Source organism: Dendrobates tinctorius, unplaced genomic scaffold (genome assembly GCF_039654945.1).
Source record: "Dendrobates tinctorius isolate UK_male_01 unplaced genomic scaffold, ASM3965494v1 ptg000189l, whole genome shotgun sequence".
NCBI classification, from domain to species: domain Eukaryota; kingdom Metazoa; phylum Chordata; class Amphibia; order Anura; family Dendrobatidae; genus Dendrobates; species Dendrobates tinctorius.
In genome coordinates this window covers 4,304,774-4,329,995 of record NW_027361856.1, presented here as the reverse complement: position 1 = coordinate 4,329,995, position 25,222 = coordinate 4,304,774, and the positions used below count along the sequence as shown (strand labels likewise).

Here is a 25,222-nt window from a genome sequence, read left to right as displayed (position 1 = left end):
GTGGGTAACGGACCTGCTCCCCGATTCCCATCTCACTACCCATTCCAAAAATGAACTAAAAAGTTCAAAATAATAACAAGAGGTAGAACATCCCATGGGGAGACACATGTCATAGTAAAACTCTCCGTTCACCTGGCGACCTAACAGATGAAAACAATCTGGGTGCACTGGCAGCAAACGAAAAGCCGAATCAATATCAGACTTTGCCAACCAAGCTCCTTCACCCGCAGCTCTGATCAACGTTACCGCCCGATCGAACGAGGCATAAGACACCGACGCGTCTTCAGGCGAAATCCCGTCATTCACGTAACACCCTTTCGGATGCGATAAATGGTGTATCAATCGAAAAGAACCCGGATCTTTCTTTGGAATAACCCCTAGCGGCGACACTCTAAACTCCTGAAACGGCGGAAATGAAAAGGGGCCAGCCATCCTACCAAGGCGAACCTCCTTCTGTATCTTCTCAACAAGAACCTCCGGATGTTCACGTGCTGATTTCAAATTCGCCGGGAAACCACTGTATCTATGCAGTCGGAACGGGATGAAAAAACCATCAGAAAAACCAAAACGCAGCTGACCTGCTGCTTCTTTGTTAGGATAATGGTCTAACCACGGTCCCATCTCGACTACGCTCACCGGCGTCCTTCCTATCAGTTTGCTGCGGCTTAACTGGCAACTTTCCTGCTGGTCGAGAACATTTACATGCTGGATGGGAACCGCCACATGCCGAACATTCATGCTTAAACATAAAGAGGCTGTAGAATCTGCAGTGCCCTTCATTGAATAACCAACAGGCACCTGGTCTACGCACGACCACTGAACTGGAGCCTGTTGAGCTTTGTCCAGCAGCCGCTGATGGAAAGGGAGATTGCCTTTGTGCCATCATCAGCTGTAACCAAACCTCAGTCGCTTTCACCCCCCCAACCAATATCTGGATGGAGAGCCAACCTGAATTCTTCATCATAACGCCACCATGCCGAACCACCATGAGCGTTATAAGAGTTGTAGATCATATCTTGGTAGATAAAAAGCTCCGAACAATGACCCGGATGCTTCTGCCCCATAATGCAACCCAGCACTGCAAAAGCCTGTAACCAATTGTTCATAGTTTTCGCCACCTTCTGGCGCCCTTTATCCGCAAATCTCTCAAACGTTCTCCTCTCCTTATCTACCGTATGTTGATCCACGGAAATTAGCGACCAAATATCTATATAACCATTGTTCCAAATTTTTGCTTTAGTTTCCTCGTCTATATGCGACCCAAGCGCACTGACCCCGCAAAACATGGTATCTTTATATACTCCCGCTGGCGCGGTATCGACGTTTGCGTTTTCCTGTGCAACACCAGATGTTAAGGGCAATTGCCCAATCAACGCCTTCAGAGCCGAAATAACCGCGGCATTATCCGCACTTTGCAGTCCCAACAGGGAACACTCACCCGGGTCCACAGATGGAGGAAGGACTCCCAGCGATGGAGGTACTCCGGCTCCTGGACACACCCCTTGGATGAACGTGCTGCGACTTGTAGCCCCGGGAGGTACGGCCATCTCGACCAGGCTGGAAGTCCTTGACTGCGCCCTCGACTCCCGATGATTAGGAGGAGGGACCCGGTCATGCTCAGGACTCGCAGACGTGCTGGACACCTCCGTCACCGAAGATGGGGAGCCACGCCTCGAGGACCGACGATGATGACGTCCGCGAGAAAGATCCCTGCGCCCCGAACGCCGGGACCTCTTCCCGATCTTCCGAGATGTGCGACGCTCCTGCCGCGAATGAGGGGATGAAGAATAAGAGGACGAGGATCTCCGGCGCCTACGGCTGTCCTCCCTCCTACTTGGGGAACCCCCTACCCCCGCATAAGCCACTGCAACCCCTTCTGCATCCGCAACATTCGGGGCCAGGGCCGCTCGAGACTGGGCTCCATCATAAGGAGCCAAGGTTACCCCTGTACCTATGCTACCCCCTGTGGCACTAACGGGCGCAAGCAAGGGCGGCTGGACAGCGCCTGACCCTGGTGGCTGCAAATTAGAGGCTTGGCCCTGCACCCCCCCCAATGGCACTGTGGCCTGTTCTCTATTCCTCTCCTCCGCCGACCCGGCAGAGGAGGTGCTATTCCTACTCCCCATAATGGGCCCCGCCGCAGTAACCCGCAGCTCCGGCCCCACACCTCCCTCCCTATGCCCGACTCTCTGGATGTTGCCCGCGATGCGCGCACGCCTGCGCTGCGGCGTGTTGCTGCTGGGGACCGGGGCGCCACGTTCTGCAGTGCCGCCGCCGCCTCACGTGCATCGGTGCTAGACCGGAAGTGCGGGGGCGACGACTTCCGCCTCACCGCGCGCCGCCCATGAACCCCGGCGGGCACCGGCGAGGCATCCCGAAGACGCAGAGGAGGGCGGGTTCGGCGCTCGGACCGCCTGCCTCCTCCCTGCCCCGCCGCCGCCGGCTGCACACCCTGAGCCACAGCGGCGGTGGCTGGGGCGACCGCCGTTTGAACCACGCTAGGGGGCATAACCGCCGAGGAAAGGTGAGCGCTGATCCCCTCCACCAGTGTCCGAAACCAGGGCTCATCCTCCTGTAGAACCCGAGCTCGCAGGGCCTCTATCAGAGGGTCTGCCATCTTCCTGCCAGACAGCGCTATCAAAGCACTTCCAGGACCGCAGTGAACGGAGGAAGAGGAAGGGCTGCTAACATCCAGGGATTTTATATACATAGGAAGGGGATGTGCTAGCCCCTTCTTCAACCCATTGGCTCCCCCATGCATAAAACCCACCCTACTAAATCATGGGAAGGGAAGCTGCAATGCCTGAACCAAACAGGGGTAAGGGGAGGGTAGGAAAGGAACACCCAGTCAGTGGCACTTTCCTTAATCAGATCAGTGCCCACCATTGTAAAGCACTAGCACCACTGCTGTCGGGTGGAATGGAAAACATGATGGACTGCACCAGTGTGTATTGGTACTCCCGCAGTTTACGCTCCCGGTTCAACGTTGGTATGACGGTTTGCAAGTTGTCCCGGTAGCGAGGATCTAGGAGGGTGTACACCCAATAATCAGCCGTGTAGAGAATGTGGGCGATGCGGTGGTCGTTTCTCAGGCACTGCAGCATGAAGTCAACCATGTGCTGCAGACTCCCAACTGGCCAAGAAACGCTGTCCCCTGCTTGAGGCGTCATCTCTGCCTGCTCTGCATCACCCCACCCTCGCTGTACATACTGACTAGAGCTTTGTGTACCTCCCTCCTGTGGAGAGATGTCTTCCTCCTCCATTGACTCCTCCTCATCCTCCTCACAAAGTGTCCCCTGCCTAGGCCTTTGTGAGGAAGCACATAGCGCAGACTGTCCAGAAGCAGATGGCATTTGGGACTCCTCATCCTCCACCTCTTCCAAAACCTCATCCCTTAGTGTTTGCAGTGTTTTTTGAAGCATGCAGATAAGGGGGACAGTCATGCTGACTAGTGCATCATCTGCACTCGCCATCCGCGTGGAATCATCGAAGGCACGCAAAACGAAGCAGATGTCCTTCATAGAGGCCCACTCAGTGGTGCTGAAGTGTGACCGGCACACATTGCGACTTGTTTGCGCCTGATGCAGCTGGTACTCCATGACTGCTGCCTGCTGCTCACACAACCGCTCCAACATATGTAACGTTGAATTCCACCTGGTGGGTAGGTCACATATGATGCGATGTTCCGGAATGCGTAATCGGCGCTGCAGAGCAGCAAGGCGCGATCTTGCCGTGCTGGAACGCCGCAAGTGAGCGCACTCTATGCGGACCTTGTGCAGCAGTGCATCAAGATCCGGATAGTCCCTCAGAAAGCTCTGCACGACCAAGTTGAGCATATGTGCCAGACATGGGATGTGAGTGAGGTTGCCAAGGCCAAGAGCTGCCACCAGATTTCGGCCATTGTCACACACTACCAAGCCCGGCTGGAGATTCGCTGGCAGAAACCACACGTCACTCTCCTGCTTGATGGCATTCCAGAGCTCCTGCGCTGTGTGGCTTCGATTCCCCAATGAAATTAATTTCAGTACGGCTTGTTGACGTTTGGCCACGGCTGTGCTCATATCGGTCGTAATAGGCTCCTGCTGCGCTGTTTCAGAGGAACTGGAGTAGGAGGAGGAGTCAGTGTGTACAGAACACGTAGAGCGCCACTCTCCAGATCTGTACCCGGCTCCACAACATTGACCCAATGGGCAGTGAGGGAAAGGTATCGTCCCTGTCCATGGTTACTGGTCCACGCATCGGTGGTCAGGTGGACCTTGCTACTGACAGCGTTTAGTAGCGCATGTTTTATGTTTGCCTCCACATGTTTCTGCAGGGCAGGGACGGCTCGCCTGCTGAAATAAAAGCGGCTGGGCACAGTGTATTGTGGGACTGCCAATGCCATGAAGTCCCGGAAGGTGTCATTCTCCACCAGCCTGAATGACAGCATTTCAAGGGTCAGTAGTTTGGCAATGCCAGCATTCAGAGCCTGTGCTCGGGGATGGTTTGCCGAGTATGGCCGCCTTTTCTCCCATGCCTGTGCTACCGATGGCTGCCGAGTGGCCTGGGAGTGTGATGACTTGGAACGTGGTGCTGTGGGTGGAATGTCACAGGGTCTCCGGACAACAGTGCCAGAGGTTTTTCCTTGGCGATCCTGTGAGGAAGCCGAACCAGCTGTGTGTGAGCTGGAGGAAGAGGCCCCAACACGAGCTGAAGAGGTGGTAGGTGGTGCTGTACGTTGGCCTACGTCTTCAGTGTGTCTGTGTAACTCCACCTCGTGCTTGGTCCGCACATGTTTCCACATATTAGTGGTATTGAGGTTGCTGACATTTTTCCCTCTTTTGACTCTCTGATGACACAGCTTGCATTTGACAAAGCAAATGTCATCTGCAACTGTGTCAAAAAAGGACCACGCACTGCAAGTCTTGGGAGCTCCCTTTTTGCCTTTTGAAAGTGGAATGCTCCTAACGGGTGCCGAAGTGGAGGCTACAGGCAACCAAGTCTGCTCCCTCCCTCTCCCTCCGGTTTTGGCCATTCGGGGAATCTCTTCCTCAGAGCTGCTCCCACAACCTTCCTGTTCCTCACGCCATGATGGGTCAAGGACCTCATCATCTACACTCCCCTCTTCAAACACCTGCTTCTCCTGGGTTGTCTCGCAAGCACCATACGCAACAGAAATGGTAACCGAGTCTCGTCATCATCTGATGCGTACTGAGGTGTGCTGACCATAGGCACTGGCCCACCCGCCTCTTCAGATTCAGAGGGACAAAGAAGTTGCGCATCACTGCATACTCCCTCATCTTCACATTCTGGAATGCTGCTTGGCTGGCCCCCTCTTTCCAAACCAACAGATTCCGAGAACAGAAGTAGAGACTGTGATGGCTCCTGTCCAGGGCTCTCTGACTGCCTGGGCACTTTGGCAGGTGGTGAAGAGACAGATGGTTGCTCTTCGGTGCTCTGGCCCTGAGAGGATGTGGAAGTAATTGAAGTCGATGCGTTAGCTGCCATACATCCAACAACGGCTTCAATTTGTTCCTCCCGCAGCAGTGGGGTACGGTGAGGTCCTACAAAGCTGCGCATAAAGGACTGTTGCCTGCTAAAACTGGGGGATGCTTACTCACTGGTGCCAACAGCAGGCACAGAATCCCCACGTCCTCTCCCTGCAGAATCCCCACGTCCTCTCCCTGCAGAATCCCCACGTCCTCTCCCTGCTGAAACTCCACGCCCACGGCCACGTGCCTTACTCCTTCTTGCCTTCTTCATCTTGCTAGACTGAGAAAGATAGGCAGAAAAGTACAAAGGGGGGCCTTAGTGTGCTTATTCCTGAACAGCTGGTTAGAGGTATAAGAAACACTAATTTTATGAAGTGTGTGTGTCGACTACACTTTAATGGGAGCTAATGTGGCCTATACATCTTTCAAATGTAGTGTTTGGTGAGCTTTGTTGTTTTTTTTTATGGGGAAAAAAAACTAAAAGGATGTGACCAAAGATTTCAAAGTCAGAGTATCACCAACTTTCTGGAGCTATTACAATGCAGGCAGGTAACCTTCAATGCAAAAGATGAGGCTCCAAAAAAATTGGGTAATACTAATCTGGCTGCAGCTGAAGGGCACGAGCCAGAAAAAAGGCTCCTCTATCTACTCCTAAATAGTGTTTGCAACCAACCAATGTAGATGGATATGGATGGATGCACACTAATAGGAGAAGAAAAAATGAGCTGCAATAAAAGAAAAATGTGTGAGGCAGTGACACGCTGAGCGGCCTACAACCAGACGTAGCTGCAGGACACACTACTCAGCGTGAGCTGCACTCACACACAGTCAGAGACCTCTCAGACAGCCGTGAACAGTGCAGCTAAGTGGGCACTAGCACTGAAAGGCTGCAGAAAGGCTCCGCTGTCTACTACTAGTGTTTGCAACCAACGTATATGGTTACGGATGGAAGCACACTAGATAGAATTTTTTAAAAATAAGCAGCTCAAAAAGAAAAATATGTGTGAGGCACGCTGGGCGGCCTACAACCAGACGTGGCTGCAGGACCCACTCCACAGCGTGAGCTGCACTCACACAGCCCTTGCAGACAGCTGTGAACACTGCTGCTAGGGAAAAGCAAGCTACAGTGGTGGTTTATGTAGCCTGGGTAAAGCACAATATTGTTTTGAGAATCGCTATTTCTAACTGTCCCTCACAGTCTTCAACAGCAGCCTGTCCCTAACTGAATTCACAGCAGAGTGACCAGAAATGGCGGCGGTGGCTTTTATAGTGCATCATGACATCATTTCAGCAGCCAATCACAGCCATGCCAATAGTTAACATGTCTACATGCCTAACAGGATGTGCCCACACTTCTGAGGAATCCCATTGGCTGAATCAAAGCGAGCGGGCTGATAGCATTATGGGAACTTCCGATTCCGGTATCCGATATGAAAAAAGTATCGGAAGTCAGTATCGGAATTCCGATACAGCTAATATCGGCCGATACCCGATACTTGCGGTATTGGAAAGCTCAACACTAGTCATACACACTACTGTTGTGGGCACACAGGCACTTGGGGTTATACACACTACTGCTGGGGGCACACAGGCACGTGGGTCATACACACTACTGTTGGGGCATATAGGCACGAGGGGTCATACACACTACTGTTGAGGGCACACAGGCACATTGAGTCAGACACTACTGTTGGGGTCACATAGGCACATGGGGTCAGACACTACTGTTGAGGGTACACAGGCACGTGGGGTCAGACACTACTGTTGGGGACACACAGGGACGTGGGGTCCAACACTACTGTTGGTAGAGAACGAACACGGGCACATGGGGTCATACACACTACTGTTGGAGACACATAGGTACATGGGGTCAGACAATACTGTTGGGGACAAACAGGCACATGGGATCATACACACTATTGTTGGGGACACACAGGCACGTGGGATCATACACACTACTGTTGGGGACACAGTCTCGTTGGGTCACACAGGCACGTGGGGTCATTCACACTCTGTGTCCCCAACAGTAGGCACGTGGGGTGATACACACTATTGTTTGAGACACACAGGCACGTAAGGTTATACACACTATTGGTGGGGGGCACACAGGCACGTGGCATCAGACACACTATTATAGGGGGTCACACAGGCACAGTTGGGTTCAGCAGAGTCTCATTAGGAGTTGCCATCTTGTTTATCGCACATTGAATCCACCTTTGCTTTGCCACTTGGCTTTCATTTACTGGTGATAACAAATTATGTCTTATTCAGGACAAATCTAATCTGTGATTTGCATGTAACCATCATCTCTTTTGAGCTGTGCACATATATATATACCGTGCATCAAAATGTGATGAAAAAACACCAGCTCACCCTTTTTGTTCCAAATCGTGATGAAGCACATGGGGTCATACAAACTGTGTGTCCCCTACAGTAGGCACGTGGGGTCATACATACTACTGTTGGGGACACACAGGCATGTGGGGTCACACAGGCATTTGGGGTCATACACACTATTGTTGGTGACACACAAGCACGTGGGGTCAGACACACCACGGTTTGGGACACACAGGCACGTGGGGTCATACACACTACTGTTGGGGTCACACAGGCATGTAAGGTCACACAGGCACGTGGGGTTATACACACTATTGTTGGGGACACAGAGGCACGTAGGGTTATACACACTACTTTTGGAGACACACAGGCACACGGGGTCATACACACTATGTTTGGGGACACACAGACATGTGGGGTCATAAACACTATTGTTGGGGACACACAAGCATGTGGGGGTTCATACACACTATTGTTGGGGATACACAGGCACCTGGGCTCATACACATTATTGTTGGAAATACACAGGCACGTGACGTCATACGCACTATCATTGGGGGCACACCGGCATGTGGGGTCAGACACAGTATTGGTGGGGGGCACACAGGAACAGTTTATCATACATTGAATCCACCTTTGCTTTGACCCTTGGTTTTCATTCACTAGCCATAACAAATAACGACTTATTCAGGACAGATCCAATCTGTGATTTGCATGTACAGTAACTATTATGTCTTTTGAGCTGTGCATATATATATATATATATATATATATATACCGTACATCAAAATGTGACGAAAAAACACCAGCTCACCCTTTCTGTACCAAATAGTGATGACGCACAGGCCAAGTCACCACCCAGGGTTTGTAGATGCAAAAGTTCAACTAAAGGGGTCCAGCTTCCAGATCCAATTGTAGATAAAATCTGGATTTTATTGTTAATCCATTAAAGAGATCTGCACATTGCAAAAATAAAAGGGCGGAACGCCGTGAAACCAACGCATTTCGAACACCAGACGTTCTTAATCCTTAATTCTTCTGCTACAATAATTGAATGGCAGACCATTCGGTAACCATATATATAAAAAGATATATATATTAATCCGGGAATACCGGATTTTATTTGCAATTGGATCTGGAATGCTGGAGCCCTTTTTTCCTTGAACTTGCATATAGATAAAGGACTGGTCTGAATGTATAGAGAAGTGTGCAGGGAGTATATACCGCAGTCAGAGTGGATTCAGCTGCTGGCACCATCACCTAGCCTTCTCAAGGTCCAAGCTTTTCATTTTAGCCACATGAAGGCTAGCTGATGAGGGTAAAGGAGCGGAGGCACGGGAGGCAGGGGGTTTGCAGCGGCCCACCCTTCTCTGTGCATCCTAATGAGACCTCCATTGTAAGATGCTCTTTGTGCTGCCTCAGATCCATTCAGACCCTCTCCTCGGGAATGTACAATGGTGCCAGTGTCTGTGCCCTCCAACAGTCCGGACCTTTCACTACCTTCCTCCTCCTCCCAGCCAGCAGCCAGAAAGCATTGCACAGGTGCAGCAAATGCCTCACGCCTGGTATGGGACAGACTCCGCACTTGTGGCCCTTCAGTCTCATTGGCGTCTGCACCAGGGCCCATTACTGTCAAACACACTAGAGGCAAATTGGAAGAGCTTTGGTTTCTGTCAGCCATAACATTCAATATAATTTCTAGAGTGTGAGAAACCTCATTGGATCCAGGGGTTTTTGTCTGCAGGGATACATCATCTTTCCTTCCCAGGATAGCGGTAATGAGGCAATGGTCTGGTGCTTTACAAAATTTAAAACAGAGGAAACCTAGACGTCAGGGATCCATCCAATTAGTCGGGATCCACGAGGGCGCTCCCAGATTTGAACGGGGGTAGGCGCGATCCCAGAGGCTGGACAGGCTGCCCTTAGTACTCAAGTGCGATCCCAGAGTCTGAACTGGCCAGCCCTAAAAACACTGGCGCAATCCCAGAGTCTGGACCGGCCAGCCCTAGAACTCTGGCGCAATCCCAGAATCTGAACCAGACAGCCCTAGAACGTGGGCACAATCCCAGAGACTGGACAAACCTTCTCCAGAATATGTTGCTTCATCGCTGTGTATCTGTAACAAGGTGGCACGGGGTGGGAGTCATGGCCGAGTTTACTAAAACACAGTCAGTGAGCACCCGGCCCCTTGCACATGTAAAGATAAGTGAAGTCCAAGTTCTGTGGTACAGTCAATTACCTTCATCACATGCTCAATATAGCCGCTGGGGAAGAGTACTCGGGAAAACACCACAGGCACAGTTCTGTTAAAACAGAAAAACTTTACTGTATATAACACAATTCTTCCTGCTCTGTCCGTGCAACTTCTGGTGACTTTACAGCGTCACTAGCTCCCATCCGGGTTTGGGAGCCACAAAAATCCTTCAGGGGTCTGTCCCACAACAGCAAGACCCGTTCACACTGCCTGACAGTCCTTGGAAGCTTGTATCCCCCCGACCGGGGTACCCCCTGTTCCAGGCTGTGGAGAGCGTCCTGGAACCAAAACGTGAGCACTTAATCTAAAGAGTAAATTAACTACATAGAAATAAGGTCACCATTCGTCAGGAGGAAGCTGCTTTTGGCGAAACGCACGTCGAGGCTGCTGAGTGGGACTCCTGTAGGGGCACCTACCTTCACCTATTAACACCATGACTTCAAGTATACCTTCTCCACTTTTCTAAAGGTGCTTTTTACATTATAATGTAGGTTACCACTCATTAAATGAGATAGGCCAATTGCTTTATAGAAACTTTTTTTATAAGCCATATTACATTTAACCTGACTATCTATCCAATTATGCTGTATATTTTGGTATTATAAAATCCTTTTAGGATAGTATTGGTGTCTGGGGGTCTTTTATTTATTTATTCATTGATCTGGTAGTTTCACTATATAGAATTGTGTATTAACAAACCAGTCATATTGCACTGTCTTTCTATTGAACCCCAGCAGGTCTATGCTACTATTTTGTAGTCCTAGTTGTTTCTGTTATGTTGTCTAATACTATGTATCAGCTCTCACAACTATTGTAATGATCTATTATTAAATATATTGTAAGTATTTTTCTAATAAATTTTGTACTATTGATTAACATCTTTTTATGGTGACCTTATTTCTATGTAGTTAATTTACTCTTTAGATTAAATGCTCACATTGTGGTTGCCTGATTAACACTCTTGTAGTATCTATGAAGCTATAGCTTCAGATTTAGAGGATCAGCTCTGTTGGTGTATTATGTGGAGAGCGTCCTGCCCTGGGCAAGCCTGCCCGGGCTCTGCTGCAGGACCAGGAAATTTCTTCCCTGTCAGCCTGCTAGATCGGCCCCCTTGTTACCTTCTTGTGTCCCTGAGCTGATTATATACAGTTGCAGTGACATGGCATATACAACACATTATACTTTACACATTACACATGACACATTAATACACATAAAACATGAGGGAACCATTGGGGTGCCACATGGGCTCGGTGTGTAGGAGAGAGGAGGCAACTAAGGGTCCCCACCACCTCCTTACACGCCTCCATCCTAAAATATGGTCGTCCCTGACCATAATGGCTCCTGTAAACATAACATAGTTTATTATCGGCACGCAGTCTTTGCTGCCAATGAGTCAAACGTGACCTTGGCTTGGCTGGGTGGAAACCTCAGAAACAAGAGTCCTAGTTCCTCTTAAAGGGGTCCAACTGCCCTCGGTCCCTTGACTCCTCGGACCCATGCAAACATACTGGCCCGATAGCCGCTTAACACTAGTCCACGTAGTCCTGACCCGGCTCACTCCTCGGGTCCTCCTGCACAGCTTCTCCCCCTCCCTTTTTTTATTAGATTACGGGCCCATTAGTACATTAGTGCACTGTTTTTTTTACAGGGAACAATTCAGGGTTAAAAATGGGTAAAGTTCAACGTTAAAATAGTTCAATCCTTGTTGCAGGTACACGCACAATTCATAGCAACCAACCCTTGTTGGGTTTCAGCCCTGTAATCCAGCAAGGGGATGCACAACCGTGTGCAAATCAACTTGGAGGAGGAGGAAAACATAGTCTTTTATCTTTGACTGTGATGGCCACCACTAACACCTGGTCCTGGTGCCGTACAGGGCTCCTTGCCCTTGAGAGATGTTAAACAGTCTCTTCAGTCACGTTATTTACCTCAGTTTACCGCACAATTTTCTTAAAGTCAATACACGGTCGTTGGTTAGAATAGTGGGCCGCATTTGGACCCTGCACAACAATAAATGTATGGTCCGAGAATCTGCTGGAGGAGTCTCCACTATTTCTTCTGCTCCGCACCCCCTCCAGTGGTGGCCCAATGGCTCCCAGAGCTGCCTGCTCCAGTGACTCACCTGCGGCCGCCACACTCAGTCCAGGCGCCACTTCCTCCTGTCTGGCTGCAGGAGCTACGACTGTTGCAGTCGACTGCTCACAACTCTGGGCCTCTCACGGTTGTCCTTCCTCCCGACTGGAGGTCATCCGTACAGTCACCGCATATGGCCCTCGGGGCCCTTGATCCTTCACAAAGGTGACACGGTCCCACAGTTGAAGAGGACCTTTAAAAGCAATGGATCCAGTGTTCACATAAACTTTATCTCCAGTGCTGGTCTCCAGAATAAATTTGTAACCCCTCGTGGAGTCAAAGAGCCGGATCTTCTTGCGCGGCCATGAGAGATGGCAACCACAGTCACGACGACCCCTCTCAGGACTGCCTCCAAGGTCTTCCTAGCCTTTTCCGGTTCCAGTTCGGGACCCGCCAGATCCGCGAACTCCTCATCCTTCACAGCCTGCTTTTCCGGCCATCGGAAAGGGCGCCACTCCTCCCACTCATGCATTCTCCAAGCCTCGAAGTGCAGGGAACCTGTCTCAGCCCAGGTTACAAAGCGCTTCCAGTCTTGGCATCCGACATACTTCACCTCTGCATGTTGTCAGGCAATGGCGTCTCCACTCTCGACATGCTGTCTTGTTTTTCTGGGCTCCACCCATTCGTGGGTGGAGTCTCTTCTGACTGCTCCACCAGTTCCCTCTCACTCTGTTGGGAAGGCTGAAGCTTCTTCTTCGCCTGCACCCATTTCGGGCGGGCATTAGTCACAGTGGGACACAGCCTCCTTCCTTTTGGCACCAACTTCTTTACAGAACGACCACGAAGGGTGGCACCACCCTCCATTTTCGTGCCACTGACTGTCTCCTTCTCGACAGTGCCTGGCGACATCATGGGCCTAAACTCAATCATCAGTCCACAAGTCCTGGGAGTCTTTGCCACCAGTCCTGCAGCTGCAGGGTTTCTGGATTCGATCCTGCCGACTACGCCAAATGTAACAAGGTGATACGGGGTGGTAGTCATGGTTGAGTCCATCAAGCAACAGTCAGTGAACAACCCGGCCCCTTGTACATGTAAAGGCAAGTGAAATCCCAGTTCTGTGGTACAGTCAGTTACCTTCATCACATATTCACTTCAGTCGCTGGGGATGAGTACCCAGGAAACGTCACAAGCCACAGTTCTGTTCCAACGGGAAAACCAATCTCTACTGGAAGAAGTGTATGATCATCACCATATCTTCCACTACACCACCATTTCAGTGTGTACCCCTCACTATAACAACTATCACTTCTATTACCACTACAACTAATGTTATATCTCCACCGTGTACCCACCATTACAACCAAATGCCATTAGTATCATCCTGGAGATGATCTCAGAGTCAGATCCAAATCCCACTAGAGGCAGTAATGACCACTGTGCATCCTCAACTACAGCCATCTTTACATTACCACCGCCAAACTCCTCTGACATCCTCCACCTTTATATCAGCACCGTGATGTCAAAGTGTATCCACCACTGCAGCCATCATCATGTCACTATCATGTAGCCTCCACTACAGCCACCATCTCGCACCTTCTTTGGTCCATGACAGTCAGCCATCATTATTTCACAACTAGGTATCAAACCCACCATTATGTCACCACCAGGTATCCTCAACTATAGCCACCATCATGCCACTACCATGTAGGTTATACAGCTGTCATCATAGCCACCATGTCACCACCTTGTATGGTCCATTATAGCAACCATCATGTCACAGAGTTTTTTCTACGACAGCCATGTCACCACCATGTATCCACCTGATACAGAGTTGGGTTTCGGGAAGCAGCTGCATGAAGTCCATCCAAGTTTCTGCACACACTTTCCTGGCTGCCCTGGGCTCTGCAGCCCAGTGATCTCAGCTGTGAACAATGAGCGGCCATTAATCATCGACTTGCAGCCATTCATGCCTCAACAGCACAGGATATTGTGGGCCCCTCAGTCCCAAAACATGGTTTAACCTCTGACCCACCAGTCTTGTCTTTGGCTAGATTCTTCTGCCCAGTGTGTACATGTTAGCAGGTTGCGGGATGCAGTGAAAGACAGAAGGCAGAGCAAGGGTTAACAAATTTAGCAATATAATTTAACAAGGGATTAACTCCTCACAGGGAGACAAATGGTGAAGGGGAAGATATGCAGAACAATAAATGCAGAATAAGAACAGTCTTTTTAGAAAGAACTTACGTGCCCTTTGTGCTCCTCCATGGCAGATGATCCCGCAGGGAGTTGCAGCGTCAGGGACGGATGAAACGATGTCCAAAGGGAGGTCCTTTACACGATGGTCTGTCTTCTGGCGGCAGCGGTCGGTGTCCGGTACCTTCCGCTGAGCCCCTAGTCCATGAATTACTGGGGCCGGAGCAAACAGGGCTGCAGTGTCTCTCAATTCCAGGGTTTACTGACAAAGAAGGCCGCAAGTATATCTCCGGTACCCGGTCTTCTCTCGTCTGCTCATCCACTGTGCTCACAGTCCTGGAGCGCACAGCGGCGTTCTTCCTGATGATCCCGCAAGTAGCAGCGGGTGCCGGCGCATAAAGCCCTTCGCAGCGCCAGTGCTTAGGGAGCACTCTGCTTAACCTGCCGCTCACTGCCTGTTCGCGCCCAAACTGACTGCTTTTGCTAAAGCTGCTGCTTAGCAATGCCGGCAACTTCCAGGTCATGAGGTTGGTCCAGTCCCTTACTCTTTCACCCGGACAACAGGGGAGAAAGCCTCAACGGTTTCGGACCCGGAGCAGGACAGGTACCCGCCGACTACAGGGAGGATAGCAAGGACAGGTCCTCACATACAATAATGAGTCTTCATGCCCATGTGCATCCAGGGGAAACAAAGTCCAGAGAACATATCCAGAAAGCAATGTCATTATGTGACCCACAGATCTACGGTATCAGGGGACATCTGGTCATCTCATTTACTGGACTTGTCCAACTCAAGGTCAGAAATGGTTAAACGAAAAATGTAATTTCGATAAACATTGCTTAAAACAGTAGTAAGTCAATGTAAACTCTGCCATGCATATTATGTGGCTCCTGTGTGTTTTACGACAGAATTAGGGGCCACTTATTTCCTTGCATCCTGCACTCACCGTCCACAAGAAACACTAGAATGACAGCCATGGAGGTGTCAGAGAGGAGTGAGGAAGAGAAAGCCAACAGGAAGAGGGAAATGCAGAAAGATCTTGCTGAGCTTTCTAACAAGTCTTAGCCTCACACCCCAGAGCTGCATTCACATCTACACTGCTCAATGCTGCTGTATAATCTCCCTGCTGCTGCTTCTTACTGTGTGCTAAGTAATTAGGAGCAGGAATCCCTCCTTGTAAGGTGTGCTATATATGGAAAATATAATCTCAAATCAACCAGCAGCTCAGAGTCATCTGCAAATTAAGAGATAGAGGCCGCAGTAGGGAAATGGGTGAAAATGCAGGATAAAAGTAAATTTGTCAAAAAAGACTGTTATTCATCAAGAGCAAGCACAGAACAGCCTGTTCTATAAAATCACTTGAAAGTATAGTTACACGTGAAACAACTGTTACACGTTGTCATGCCGCGCTCACCAGGAGGCGGGGCTCCAGTCCCGACGTCACTCCTTCCGGTACGGCGGTCCCTCCAGGGCCTCCGTTGGGTGCGCACGCGCAGCTCCCGTCCTAGGGGCTCCTCCTACATGTCACGTTTGCGCTTGCGCGCTCCTGTCAGTGCTGTCTCCGGGTCAGTCTCCTCTATGGTAATGGAGGAATGACCCGGAAGCTGTAGTGGTCATGTGCTTTCTGGCTAGGATCTGACCCGGAACCTGTCTTGGTCATGTGCTATATCAGTCCATCCTCCCCTATGGGAGGTGCCTGATTATTGTTGTGCTTCCTGGCTGGGTCTGCTTAGTCCCAGTCAGGCCGTGCGCTGTTCTCAGGTCCTCTGCTCTGTCTGGTATTCTATTGTGCTCCTAGCACTTGCTCTGAACTTTTACATTGCTTCATGCTCAGTAGTGCCTCTTGGCACACTCTGGTATCCTGTCTCTGTCCCTTGCTCTGTCGTACCTCCTGGTACTCTCTGTCCCTGTGCTCTGTAACACCTCCTGGCACGACTGCTGCTCCATTCAGTACTCTGTCGTGCTCCTGGCACGCGTCCTGCTTTGTTTACCTCCGGACGTATTACTCGCTATACGCCATACGTGCTCACGGCTACCTGTCTCGCACTATCTGTAGTTTGCGCACTTCCGTGTACACTCCTTGTGTTCCTGGTACCCAATTCCCATACACCCATCCGTGCCTCCTGTGAGCCGCCCCTCTTGGTACCGGCTGTCGCGGTTCTGACCTCTGCGGTTCTGCCCCTAACGATCCCTGTATAGGGGTCGGTCATCACCTGGCGTGCTCGGCCCAGGGGCTCCAGATCCACGACCCAGAGGGTCCACTCTTAGACATTGTCTGCTCCTGAAACGTCACAGTATAATCAGGCCATGGACCCCGCTGGTACTACGGCTTCCGTCCAAAAGGAGCTGGCGTTTCTCCGGGAAAACCAAACTAGAATTATGTTGTTTCTTAAGTCCATGGAGTCTTGTTTATCTGCCTTACAGTCCTCTGAGCCTGGGAATGCTGCCCAGTTGTCCAGTCTCCAGCAGGAACTCGCGCAGCAACGCGACTCCCAGGCCCAGATCCTCAACTATATGTCGTCGGTAGATAATCGGCTCCTATCTATACAATCCATTTCTGCCCAGGCCATGGTTCCTCTCTCGCTACCGCGCTTATGTAAGCCACCTCGGTATGGTGGTGACCCTGTGTTGCGTCGCGGGTTTTTGAATCAGTGTCGTTTGCATTTTGAGTTTTTGCCGCAGCATTACCCGTGCTATCGTGCTAAAATAGCATTTATAGTTTCTCACTTAGAGGGGAAGGCCCTTGCATGGGTTAATCCCCTTTGGGAGCGGGACGACCCACTCGTCTCTCAGTTTTCCGTCTTTTTGGACACCTTCCGTAAGGTGTTCGACGAGCCGGGTCGCCTCGCTTCCACCACTGAGTCACTCTTTAATCTCCGTCAAGGTACTCTAACAGTGGGACAATACGCAATATGCTTTCGCACCTTGTCCTCCGAACTTGGTTGGAATAATGATGCTCTCATAGGGGCCTTTTGGCGTGGTCTGTCCAGTCGGATCAAAGACGAACTGGCGGGCCGAGATACTCCTACCATTTTAGAGGACCTCATCTCTCTCGCGACACGCATTGATTTGCGCTACCAGGAGCGCACCCGCGAGTCAGCCAGAGAGAGAGGGGCCTCCCGCCTCTTCTCTTCCACGCGCAGTTCTTTTCATCCGTTACCTGAGTTTTCCGCAGTAGATCCGGTACCTGAGCCTATGCAGGTGGATCGTCTCCAGATAGCTCAACGGCGTCATGTGAAGAGGCAGGCACAAGGGCTCTGTTTCTATTGTGGGGATGCCTCCCACTTCCTACGCTCATGTCCCAAGAGGCCGGGGAAGTTTCTCCGCCTGGGACTGGTAAGTGAGCTCTCCTCTAGTGTATGTGATTCCTCTTTACCCCTTACCGTGCCTGTGTCCCTGAAGTTTGGTTCCGAGACTTGCACTGTGAAGGCTATTGTGGACTCTGGTTTAGTGGGTAACTTTATTAGTCTCGAGGCAGTTAAGAAGTTTCGGATTCCTGTCAGATCCCTGGAGACTCCTAGGTCGGTAGTTCCGGTCGACGGTAAGCCCTTGCAGGACACCGTTAACCAGGTCACTGAGGAAGTAGAGTTGCAGATTGGCACATGTCATCGGGAGCGAATCTCCTTCCACGTATTGCCGACTTCGGCTCATACCCTTCTTCTTGGCCTTCCTTGGTTATGAACTCACGGGCCGACCCTGGACTGGCAATCCGGAGATATACTCCGTTGGGGACCGTTCTGTGAAAAGAGTTGCCTGCTGTCCGTTCCTCCGAAGAACCCTGCTTGCTCGTCTTCGGCGGTTACAGGTCCGCCATCCGTTAACCGGTCTGTGACGTGTGACATTGTTGAGAAGGGGGCTGAGAGTCAGTCTCCACATCTGTCAAGCAACCGGTCTGTGACGTGTGACATTGTCGAGGAGGGGGTTGAGAGTCAGTCTCCACATCTGTCAAGCAACGGGTCTGTGACGTGTGACATTGTCGAGAAGGGGGCTGAGAGTCAGTCTCCACATCTGTCAAGCAACAGGTCTGTGACGTGTGACATTGTCGAGGAGGGGGCTGAGAGTCAGTCTCCACATCTGTCAAGCAACAGGTCTGTGACGTGTGACATTGTCGAGGAGGGGGCTGAGAGTCAGTCTCCACATCTGTCAAGCAACAGGTCTGTGACGTGTGACATTGTCGAGAAGGGGGCTGAGAATCAGTCTCCACATCTGTCAAGCAACCGATCCAAGGTAATTACCGTGGCTTCCGTCAAGTTGACATCCCAGCGCCCGGGAGAGACCTTCATGTCTAAAGGTAACCGTAAAGGTGTGTTATCCTGGGGACATTCTTCTCCGGTTGCCGGCCATGTTGGTATCAAGAAGACACTCTTTCGTTTATCCCACTACTACTGGTGGCTGTCTATTGCTCAGGATGTTAAAGACTTTGTGGCTGCTTGTCCGCTCTGTGCCAAGAAGGAAGTTCCCAAGCAACCATCCTCCGACAGCTCGCCTCTTAAGGCTGAATTAACTTCCAGTAATCGCACCACCGCTTCGGCCTCCAAGCATGTCAGTGTGCCTCTGCCGGCTCGTTCTGTCTTGGGCGCACCTGCCTCCGACTCTCCATCCGTGGAGCCCTCCAGGGTATGGCAGGAGACCAAATTTTCTCGTTGTGAGACTCTGGATCTGATTAGTCCTCATGCAGTTAGGAAGTGTCTGGATCCCGCTCCTAGTGTCAAGGTGCTATTTTCCAGTTCTAGAGAGCGGGGGCATAAAGGAGGGGGTACTGTCATGCCGCGCTCACCAGGAGGTGGGGCTTCGGTCCCGACGTCACTCCTTCCGGTACGGCGGTCCCTCCGGGGCCTCCGTCGGGTGCGCACGCGCAGCTCCCATCCTAGGGGCTCCTCCTACATGTCACGTTTGCGCTTGCGCGCTCCTGTCAGTGCTGTCTCCGGATCAGTCTCCTCTATGGTAATGGAGGAATGACCCGGAAGCTGTAGTGGTCATGTGCTTTCTGGCTAGGATCTGACCCGGAACCTGTCTTGGTCATGTGCTATATCAGGCCATCCTCCCCTATTGGAGGTGCCTGATTATTGTTGTGCTTCCTGGCTGGGTCTGCTTAGTCTCAGTCAGGCCGTGCGCTGTTCTCAGGTCCTCTGCTCTGTCTGGTATTCTATTGTGCTCCTAGCACTTGCTCTGAACTTTTACGTTGCTTCATGCTCAGTAGTGCCTCTTGGCACACTCTGGTATCCTGTCTCTGTCCCTTGCTCTGTCGTACCTCCTGGTACTCTCTGTCCCTGTGCTCTGTAACACCTCCTGGCACGACTGCTGCTCCATTCAGTACTCTGTCGTGCTCCTGGCACGCGTCCTGCTTTGTTTACCTCCGGACGTATTACTCGCTATACGCCATACGTGCTCATGGCTACCTGTCTCGCATAGGTAGTTTGCGCACTTCCGTGTACACTCCTTGTGTTCTTGGTACCCAATTCCCATACACCCATCCGTGCCTCCTGTGAGCCGCCCCTTTTGGTACCGGCTGTCGCGGTTCTAACCTCTGCGGTTCTGCCCCTAACGATCCCTGTATAGGGGTCGGTCATCACCTGGCGTGCTCGGCCCAGGGGCTCCAGATTCGCGACCCAGAGGGTCCACTCTTAGACGTTGTCTGCTCCTGAAACGTCACACACGTGAAACAACACTCCCAGGGATGACAAGCAGAGAGATTGTGCTCACTTTCTTAAGAACTTTTAAAGGGAGTGCTGGAGTATGAGGCTCCTAATTCATTAGCAGATGTGCACCTCTTAAAGACATAATTCTTGCAACTACTGAGCACCTTATGAACCTATAGAGACTAAGAAGGAGCATTTTCATCCAAAATATCAAACTATTTCAAAATGTATTTAGTAATATGAAATACATCAATTCTTAAACAATAGAGCAACTATTGTCAAGAAAATCCATACATACTATAAGAAATACAGAAACAAAAAAGCTGGCATACCCATGAAATGGCACCATTACCACTATAGTCTTAGGTCATATCTACGAATCTTTCACCGCATTGATGCCACGTAAATTATGCATAGCTATAGTAAGCCAGTATCCATGCAAATGATAGTTATCTGTGGCCATAGTGGAAAGAATGAGCTGCTATACACCGATGCGTGTTTCACCGCTGCCTGCAGTTTCATCAGGAGGTAAAATAGCCTGTTGTGTCTGATGTTATATAGTATGGTCCATTAATATAATTATAAGTATGCGTCCCCACCATGTTGCTGCGTAACCGAGGGTCCAGAGCTCAATACAGCGGTCACGCAAGCATGTGACCAAGTCAGCTTATTTAGGCGACTCTCCACACTATGAGAGCACCATCCCATAGCAATGAATAAGTGCATGAGCGGTATGTGCCCACATATTCAGATACTAAGCATAATGGAGTGTGGTTATTTTGATTCTAATGTATTAGGAATTAGAACAAACTGCATATAATGATAATGGGATGATAGGTTTGAAATGGAGGTCTGACTACAAGAGTGCCAAAATAGGGAGAAAATCATAGTCCTGCCTTACTTATTCCTTGACGATGGCCTTCTATATTGGTTAGTCACCACATACAGCATGTATGCAAGTACTTGGCTAACAATACAATAATTAACCAGAGCCAGCATGGGTTTGTAGCAAACAAGTCATGCCAGACTAATCTAATTTCCATCTATGATGAAATCACTGACTGGGCAGATCAGGGAAATGCAGAAGATATAGTATATCTCGACTCCAGCAAAGCATTTGATAAAGTATCTCATACTATTCTTTTTGAAAAAAAATGATCAAGTATGGGATTGACACGGCTATGGTTAAGTGGATTCATAACTGGCTCAGTGATCGTACTTAAAGAGTGATAATAAATGGTTGCACATCCAATTGGAAGAGTGTTTCAAGTGGGCTACTACAAGGCTCTGTCCTGGCCCCAGTGTTACAAGTGCGGTACAACCAGGCTCTGCCCTTGCCCCAGTGTTACAAGTGAGTACTACAAGGCTCTGTCCTGCCCCCCAGAATTACAAGTGGGTACTACAAGGCTCTGTCCTGGGCCCAGTGTTACAAGTGGGTACCACAAGGCTCTGTCCTGGCCTTAGTGTTTCAAGTGAGGTACCACAAGGCTATGTCCTGGCCCCAGAGTTGTTCAACATTTTCTTAAATGATATAGATAAGGGAACTGAAGGTAAACTAATCAAATTTGCAAACGATGCAAAGCTATGATGGATAGCAAACACTAGAGAAGATGGAGAAAGGATTCAGAAGGATCAAGATAAGCAAGAACATTGGGCAGCAACTAATAGAATGGTATTTAACAGGGAGAAATTCAATATTCTACATATGGGCAAGAAAAACGAAAAATTACATCTATAGAATGGGAGGAATAGAACTAAGCAAGAGCAAGTGTGACATGACTTGGGTATTCTAATAGATCACAGACAGCACATGAGTCACCAGTGTGATGCAGCAGCAAAAAGGCAAACACAGTTCTAGGATGTATTAAGAGAAGCATAGAGTCTAGATCGCGTGAAGTAATTATCCCCCTCTACTCCTCCTTGGTCGGTCAGGCCTCCTGTGGAATACTGTGTCCAGTTCTGAGCACCACATTTCAAAAAATACATTAAAACTGGAGCAAGTTCAGAGGAGAGCTACCAGGATGGTGAGGGGACTGCAAAGTATTTCATACGTGGAACGGTTAAAGGATCTGGGAATGTTTAGCTTGCAAAAAAGAAGGCTAAGAGGAGACTTAATAACAGCCTACAAATATCTGAAGGGAAGTCACAGTGTAAAGGGATCATCCTTATTCTCATTTGCACATGGAAACAGAAGAAGCAATGGAATGAAACCAAAAGGGAGAAGATACAGATTAAATATTAGAAAAAACTTTGTGACAGTGAGGGTGATCAACAAGTGGAACAGGCTGCCACGAGAGGTAGTGAGTATTCCTTCAAATGAAGTCTTCAAAACAGAGGCTGGACAGACATCTGTCTGTGATGGTTTAGTGAATCCTGCATTCTGCAATCTCATGATTTGCAGAGGAGACCGCGGCTGTTTCCACTAATAGGCCGGATATTGGGGAACTCGCAGTGAGCTTATGGGATATACACCTCCAATTTCAACACATGATATATATACCTCAGTATGGTCACTGCTAAATCCATGATAACCCAAGAAAGACAATTAGTTGCCACCACCAGTCGTTTACACAGGCTGATTGGATGCCTGTTACAGGTAGCGCATGGCTTTGGAGTGCGGTTTACAGACAAAGAGGAACAGCGGACCATTCCTCTTAACTCTTCCATTGAAGAGGGCTATGCCTTGTTAACAACCTTGTCTGTGCAATTCTGACACAGGAGATTCTTGCGGAAAGAAGGTACTGTAGTTTTTTATTTAAAGACAGAAGGCACATTTATGGGACAACTTGTCTTTACTTTTTTGAGCAGGATCCTTGTCTCCCTTAAACAAAGAGGAGAGAAGGGAACAATAAGTATAAATCCCTATAGGGAATTACTGCTTTAAAGTTAAAGAGGTTAAAGAGACACCAAAGCCAGGTACTTACTGGGTTTGGGACAGTGCTGGGATCTACAGATGCAGAGCAAGAAAGCACAACCACTCTCCATCATAGCGCGCCATCCTGATAGGATGATCCTCCTCATCTATGGTCTCAGTGGAATGCCTTTAGCTGTAGGCGTTCCAAGGTAATCACTGGTGTGCTACACCCAGGAATGCACCGAAATTTCATGCCTCTGGCCAAGCGCAGATGTAGTCCGCAAGCGCTCCTGAATCATCCTGTTGAGTTCTTCCGGCGGTGCGTTCCACTGTGGAACCTGGGGAGCCAGGGAGATCAAAGAGGCCCCCGTCTCATGTTGCTCTGGTTTACCCAAAGGCGCATAAGGCGCTGAAAGTCCTGTGTCCAGGTGAGACAGGAGCAGCTTACAGGAGGAGAAGGCCGGAATGATCGTCCTCAGCTGCTTAAACAGATAAAATTAGTAGGCGGGCTACAGGGCACTTAGGTAGGACCGCCTGCCTCATGCCCTATAAGGACAGGAAAAAACACTGGAGAGAGGAAGTGGGGGGGCTATTTGACCTCTTTGTTTCCTGTCCCTATTAGGGTGGGGAGTAGCCTCCTATGGTGAGGTCATGGAGGATGATTAGAGAAAAAAACTTCTAACCAATATGCTTGCTTTTTTGGTAACCCTTTACCATATGTGTGCGTGCCAGATGTTAATGGCTGTTTTGCCAGGATTTCATTTCATCCTCTGTATATTTATCAGCCTATATCAGTTTATTGGCTTTCCCCTTCTGAAACCTGTGATGTATTTTGTGGCTTCATACATACAAATGTGCATCTCATATGTCCTGGAGAAATAGTTGGCGAAATTGTGGCTTCAACAAATTATTTTTGAGGTGGTCCACAATCTGTCAGCATACATCTAATCATTTCAGTCAAGGCTTCATTTTGCCTTTCAGCTACACCATTTTGCTCTGTTTCGCAACACAATAACGCCAGACCTCATGTTGCTTGTCCTTCTGTTAAAAGCCTGCTTGGCCTAAATGTGCCACCATGGCCTGCAGCATGTTCTGACTTGTCTCTCATCGTGCATATCTTGGACATCATTGGTCAGAAATTACAAAGGGATCTGTAAGCAAGGGATTTTGGTGACTTGTGTGCCCAAATGCATTCAGAATTGATAGCATGCCAATGCGTGCAGGTACATTTATTTTGGCATGGTGCACATTCGCAGTACTCAATAAACTGAGATGTTTTGAAAATGTTGCTTCAGTTATTTTTATTTGTTTATGATTATTAGTTATCATACCTGTGATTTCCTTAATTCCTTGACCTTTCCTTCTCCGTGTTGCAAGTTCAATGTTAACAAGCCTATATAAGTAGTTCTCTGCTTTGGCATTAGCAATCATCCCTTACCATCCATGATAGGACACCTGTCAGCTGTTAATTTTTCAGCAAGTCCTTTATCTGTCATATATTTTACAGATAACAGCCCTCCTTCTTCTGCACTGGGAACATACAACACATCTTTTACTGATATGGCTAAATTCTGCCCATTTTCATTGGGGCACATGAGGACTCCATGTCAGCTATCGTCTACATTTAATCAGCTTCCATCAGCAGTACAGATTGTTACTTGCCATTTAAGTCAAGTTCTGTGAAAAATCTAATCGCTTGTCATGTGATTTGCTGCTCCAGAGCAGGTGCACCAGCCTTGTAATGTCTGATACCCAGAATGGCGAAGTGACAAAATCATCGGCACTTGGATAAGAGCTTTGATCTTTTGCTTTGTAGTTCTGCTTTCCATATTGTACAGTCTTTTGTTAAGTACCCCTATTTGTGCCATCTGATTCATGCTCAGGTTTCCTTCTTTTTGGACCCTGTATCCTTTGTTGTAGTGTTCTGCACATGTTCATTTCCTCTCTGGTATTCTTCATCTACTAGCCTGGTCTTAAAGTCTAATATCAGCTCTGTCTCAGGCCTGGTCTCTTGTGATTGAATCCGTGCGCTGCTTGCTTCAGAGCTATATTTACTATGCAGTTTTTCTTTCTATCCTCACCCACTGATAAAAGCAGTTCTTGAAGTGATTGCACAACTTATGGGCTTCTGTCTCTCCTCCTCACCTTCCCGGGCTGTCCTCAGTACATAGATTCCTACCATGTTGCTGAAGATATGCTCCTTCATTTTTTATTTCAGGACAGGTTGTTGAGAGTTGCATTCATATGGAGCACTTGAACTGACCATCATTCCGATTTCATTGGGCTTGCGAGTGTGATACTCTGCAAAACATGCAAAGGACAAGCATGCGGTACTTCTTCCTGTGTGGGGTTGGGAAGATTCTGCATCATCTCCATCAAATATATTCTATATGAAGT

General features: G+C 49.3%; 1 protein-coding gene across 2 annotated transcripts in view; it reads left to right on the top strand.

The window, feature by feature from the left end:
- KCNJ10 (potassium inwardly rectifying channel subfamily J member 10) overlaps positions 1-25,222 on the top strand; it is a 140,072-nt gene that overhangs the window by 97,132 nt on the left and 17,718 nt on the right. The gene's annotated exons all lie outside the window — the stretch shown is intronic.